The 6,000-nt window shown below is 44.8% G+C and overlaps 1 pseudogene; it reads right to left on the bottom strand.

The window, feature by feature from the left end:
• Positions 1 to 1,184: 1,184 nt before the first annotated feature.
• Positions 1,185 to 3,292, bottom strand: LOC131239296 (APO protein 3, mitochondrial-like; annotated as a pseudogene).
• Positions 3,293 to 6,000: the final 2,708 nt, after the last annotated feature.

The raw sequence follows: 6,000 nt of genomic DNA, 5'->3' as shown, positions 1-6,000 counted from the left end.
ATAACCATAAATTGAAAAGATTATTAAGAGTAAAGAATATTTAAAACAGTTATAAGAATCATAGAATAAGAAACAAACAACAAAGTAGTTCATGCTTGCTGGGTGAGATCATCTGCTCATCTCACAAAGGCTACGACTTTTTGACTCCCACTGCTCCTTTTTAATTTTATGGTCTGCCTTGACAAGGTGAGTGACACTGCCTGAGTCACCAGGAGTCACACCTGGTCGACCCAATGAGTGTTTCTAAGTCAAGGCCGAGTCACTCTCAAAACCCTGAGGTTCACAGGAACGTCCAAGGAAAATCACTCTTTCAGCTGAGATGGCAGAGCGGTCTGGCATTCCACAATCCAACCAATGGAAGAAAGGACGGGATCCACTCAAATCCAACAGCCTAGTCTGCAATTGGACCGAGATCAATTGCCTGTGAACTGGGTTTCTTACACACGGGTTCTGAAGGATGGGACCTAGACTTACTAAAATCAAGTTGGGTACATAGGATACCCACGGTCCGAGTACCAACTAACAGCCTTACTCTAACCCCCATGGGGTGACTTGAACCATCTGACTTGTTTCTTTCTTCTTTATTTTTTTTCTTTTTTCGGAGGGCACCAGGGATTGAACCCCGGATAACTCACATACACTACAAGAGTATCTACCAACTCATCTAACTAGCAGGAGGTACCATCCGACTGGTTGTTGAGTCTAATTAAATGTGCAGTTGTGGATCATTTGCTCTATCGATTCAAGCTACCCATTTGTGACCCACCAATTGGATCATCAGGATGAATTATCTATCAGACTAGGATCGTTATGTGGGGGTATTTTTAAGACTGGACCATCCGATCATGAGGCCATAGATGCATGTTCTACATAACTACGGGACAGCCCAGCTACCATTGCCGGCCACCTTTTAGTTATGCCATGGGTCTGGACAGCTAAAAGGTGGGCCTCACCAATGTTGAGATAACTAAAAGGTGGGCCTCACCTAATATGCACCCATGAGATGAATGGTCTGGATAACTAAAGGTCAGCCTCAATTGGATGGTAGTTGGGCTGCCCTAAAAAAATGCTAGCTATTTATGTGTGGGTGCAGGTGCGGGTGATTGATGGTTTCATGAACTCGAGATTTTCCCATACTAATTTTTTTCGTTTTAAAATAAAAATAAATCACCACAGGCCTGTGCCTCATCATAGATTAGCATTTTCTTTCGGTGATGCAATCTCGTCCATACAGCATGTGTTAAGAGTGATATGGCAACATAATATACGTTTACTGATTTTCGAAACAATTTCCTCCCCTAATTGCTACACAAGTTAGCATTTTCAAGCTACAAGATTGACTTCATCGCGGTCAGGAGAAACCACATCCAACCTCATCATACTCTGATACTCATCTGGGATTGGTGTCCTAGCCTACGCACACGGCTCTACAACTGCAGGCGCCTTCCCGTAGTACCTCTTCAGCTCATTAGCTAAAACCGGGCCATGTGGGTCCCGCACATGCCACACGTAGTTTGGCCAGATCAAATCGTCGATAGTCGCTTCCTGCCACGCGTGCAAGTCATTCCTAAACCGATGCCTTGCAGCTTTGCACATCCTCACCTTGTGTCCTTCGGGCCCCACCTGAACTTCAGGGTAGTATCCACAGGTTTTCACACTGTATGTTTTCATCATCAGCTCAGCTCCTGATCTCATTTCAAGCCATGACTCCAGTGTCTTCACACTCAACTCATTTGAGTTCTCTTCATAGTGCCAAGAGTTTTGATCGTCACCGTTGGATTAAAAGGACAGAAGGGGATCCTCTGCTTGTGGGGCCCCTTCGACATCCTCGTGTTCCATCTCCGGCTTGAAATCGACTATCCTTCCCTTGATCGAGTAAACTAGTTTTGTCCTTCTTCTTGTCAGATAGTCTTCGTGATCCAGACCGGCTTGTATGCACAGCTCTAGAACTGCAGGGAGCTGTTTAACTTGGAATCTTTCTTCGTGGCCCACCCTTAGCTTTCCCACTCTATCATGGAGATGATAGCAGAAGGGAAAGCGCACCATGTCTACGAGGCATCCAGTCCGTTATACATGAGTGGAGCTCCTGAGGCCATTCTTGGCTCCCGTGCAAGTTCGTATCTCATGGCCCACATGGCCAATGTGAACTTGACCAGTACTTGATCATAAACGTCCACGGAAAATCACTCTTTCAACTGAGATGACAGAGCGGTCCGGCATTCCACAATCCAACCAATGGAAGAAAGGACGAGATTCACTCAGATCCAACTGCCTAGTCGGCAATTGGACCGAGATCAATCTTGATCAATGGATGAGATTGCTTAGAAGTGGGCCATCTCTAGTATCCAGAGGCTTCATGGGACCTTTGCTGCTAGTTCAGTGGGCCATCATTCAAAAGACGCGCCCACCATGATGAACGGACGCCCTAAAATCAGGCCATTCCAAAGCTCAGGCGGGCCACATGCACAATCTGAAATGTTTTTGATGGTGTGCGTCCCCATCTCAACTGTTCCCTGTGGCATGGCCCTACTGAGTCTTGGATGGCCCAAAGAGAAACATGATGGATGGATTGGATGGCATGCCCATCCAACTTTGGCCCTTTCTGGTTAGGAATTCACTGCTGCAGTTTTCCCATTGTAGGTCCCATCAGATCAATGGTTAGGATCACTAAAACATGGATTATACTTGTAAGAATCCAAGGCTCGAGGATGATAGCATTCATATGCTGGGGCCAAGGATCTTTAATATAAATTCCTCAGGACAACAATCGAACATAAGGAAGAGAGATCTGGGCTGTCGATCTTACCTGCACCTCTTCACAGGAACGATCGCCTCAGCGAGCTTAGACAGGCCGTCGAGGAGCGATTCCCTGGCCTGGTTGACTCGGCGAGCCACGTGGACGAGTTCAGGAACAAGTAATCCGTTCTCGGGCTGTTGGAGGATCTTGCAAGGCTCGGCCTTCCTCGCCGCCTTCTCCTCCTTCGCCCTTCGTATCAGTACTTTCATCGGCGTCGGATACGACTTCCGTTCCAATTTCCTCCGTCGCGGTTTCAGAACATCCGTGTACCGGGCATCTTTCGTGCCGGTCGTAGAGTAGGAACAAGGCCCGCTTCGGAATGGTGGAGATATCCTGGGTCAGAGAATTTCCCTAAATGCCCTCCTCCGCATCATCCCCCTTTTCTCTCCAGGTGTCCAAACCCTTTTGCCTGTTTTGCCCTCGCCGCAATGATTCCATTCTACCGAGTTTTTTGAAACGCATCAACCCAAATTAGACTGACTAAATTGTGGAACCCACCTATTAAACCATGACCATGATCGAAAGGGTCTGATGGCCATCAGCAGGAGGACTTGAATCCTCTTACTAGAGGACTTGCTAGGTCAGGCCTGAAAGCCCAACAGGACGGCCCAGCCCATTTACCGCCCCACTAGAGGGGGCTTGATCTTTTGGGATGCGGATTGCCTGCGACAGGAAGCTGTGGGGCCACCGTGATGTTTGTGAGAAATCCACGCCATTCATTCGTTTTTCCAGATCATGTTAGGCCATGGGTCCAAAAATGAGGCAGATCAAAAACTCAAGTGGGCTGCATGACAGGAAACGGTGAGGATTGAACGTCCACCGCCGAAACATTTGTGAAATTGTGGATCAGGCTAATATTTTCGTGTATTCAGTTCATCCCAGCAAGAATAACCTTATGAACGTGTGGATAGCATATAAACATTACGGTGGACCCAAGGAGGTTTCAACTGTAAGCATTTTTCCCGTCGTGCGGTACACTTGAGTTTTGGATCTGCCTCAATTTTAAACCCATCATTTCAGATTTCAACTTCGAATTTAATATATCTGATTTAAAATTTGGGGGGTTTTTCTTTAATTAGAGTTTAATGCCCCAATAACCACATTGCTTAGATCCAAACTGATAGAGAGCGCCTGGGTCCACATTCTTCTCCTAACATGGTTGATAACGATTGTTCTTTGATCAGTGCAACCCATTAGGCGGTCAGATCGATATAATAATTTGGTTATCAATGTAGGCCAATCCCATAATAGGATAGACGGTGTAGACCTGATCTAATGTGTCCAACAACTCAGCACAAGATACGATACACTATTTAATATCTAAGATTCCAACCGATCGGCCCGATCAGTGTGGCCCATTTGATGGTCGGATCAATCTGATTTTTGGGGTCCCAACACATTTCGACCTCAACAATTAAGTAACATGCATGAATTCAACCCGAATAGTTTCACACCAATCTCTATGTCAAAGACGATGTGCATAGAATGGTGTCTTTCTTTTACGGCAAGCTAAACCGACTCGTTCATAGTAAAGAGCTGATGAAAATGACGATTAAAGGAATAAACCATTCTTTCTAGTTCCTTCCTCACTCTACTCTTTTTTCTCTATGAATGGCCCTCTCTAGGGTTTTCATTTAGATTAGAGATGAGAGATCCTACGACACAGCATGTGGGTGCTTGTGCAATTTTTGGCATACCATACCCAAGAGCTAACAAAAGTTATTTATATGAACTCTAATATAAATGAGAAGGACAAAAACATCGTATCTATCCAATGCAGGACTATTCTCATAAGTAACTATTCAAAGACAAAAATGTACTTGAGTGACTGCATTAGATGTAATAAATATTCTGTGCGTAAAAAATACACATCACGCACACCATACCCGCACACTTAAGCCGTAATGGGATTTCACCACTTATGAATGGCGAACTCCAGACTTTGTGTTGAAGCTCTTGGGAGTCGACCACCGAGGCAAGGATAAGAACCTACCGTTGAAACTTCCTTGGGTCCACCGTAATGTTTATAAGCTATCCACACGTTCATAAGGAGCAAGACCCGAATCGGTTACCCCGGAATGGGTACTATAGGACCCAACCTGTTGACAGCCCTGGGAGTGAGACTTCTAGAGTGTGGCCCAACTAAATGATCGATGTACGGGAGATGAAAAACTGGATCACCAAAAGGCCGCCACCTCTTATGATAATGGACTAAGCAGCAAATAGATGTTATTGTGGAGATGGTATGACCCGAATATGATAGAGCATCAATTAAGAAGCAACATTATAAAATCGCTTTTCATTATTAAAAAGTAAAAAATAAAAAATCCAACCGGTCACCTAAAAACGAATGTGGACCCCATTTAACTCAATTTTATCCTCCAATGACCGGCCTGGCCAGCTAAGTAGTCTTCACTAGTACAATACTTTACTTCCACCGTCTGAAAGCATGTTAGCTTCCGAACGCAAAGATGCCCATAGTAGTGCCATTGTAGGGCACGACCAACTGGGCCACTTCACTCATTGGTCATAGGGCTCAACTCATGGGCACCCGTGGGCCAGGTTGGGTTTAAAAGTTTACACCCGATTACCCATCATGAACTGTTTGGGCAAGGCCATTGGTCCATCAGATTGTGATGGGCCAGATATTTGGGTCATGTTATAGCATGTATCAATGGTCAGTCTGTTTCATAGTTTGAACACCCAGAAAATCGACTCAACTAGACTTGGTCCAAGTCCCTGGCTGATTAAGAGACTGAACCGGACTCTGCTCTATGGTTAATAACCATAAATTAAAAATATTATTAAGAGTAAAGAATAATTAAAACGGTTATAAGAATCATAGAATAAGAAACAAACAACCAAGTACTTCATGCTTGGTGGGTGAGATCATCTGCTCATCTCACAAAGGCTACGATTTTTTTACTCCCACTGCTCCTTTTCAATTTTATGGTCTGCCATGAAAAGGTGAGTGATGCTGCCTGAGTCACCAGGAGTCACATCTGGTTGACCCAATGAGTGTTTCCAAGTCAAGGCCGAGTCACTCTCAAAACCCATTTTCCTAATTATTCAGCTCAAAATCTCCCTGAGTCAAAAGTTGATTCCGCTGAGTTTCCATTAAAGTCAGCAATTTTCAGAGTTATGCAAGTTTATGAGGAACTATATGCCAGCCTTCACAGAGTATCACTCCGGTTTTCAGTTTT

This window comes from Magnolia sinica, chromosome 3 (assembly GCF_029962835.1).
Source record: "Magnolia sinica isolate HGM2019 chromosome 3, MsV1, whole genome shotgun sequence".
In the NCBI taxonomy this organism is placed as follows: Eukaryota; Viridiplantae; Streptophyta; class Magnoliopsida; order Magnoliales; family Magnoliaceae; genus Magnolia; species Magnolia sinica.
Note: the sequence above shows the minus strand (reverse complement) of the source record. Positions and strands in the feature narration are given on the sequence as shown.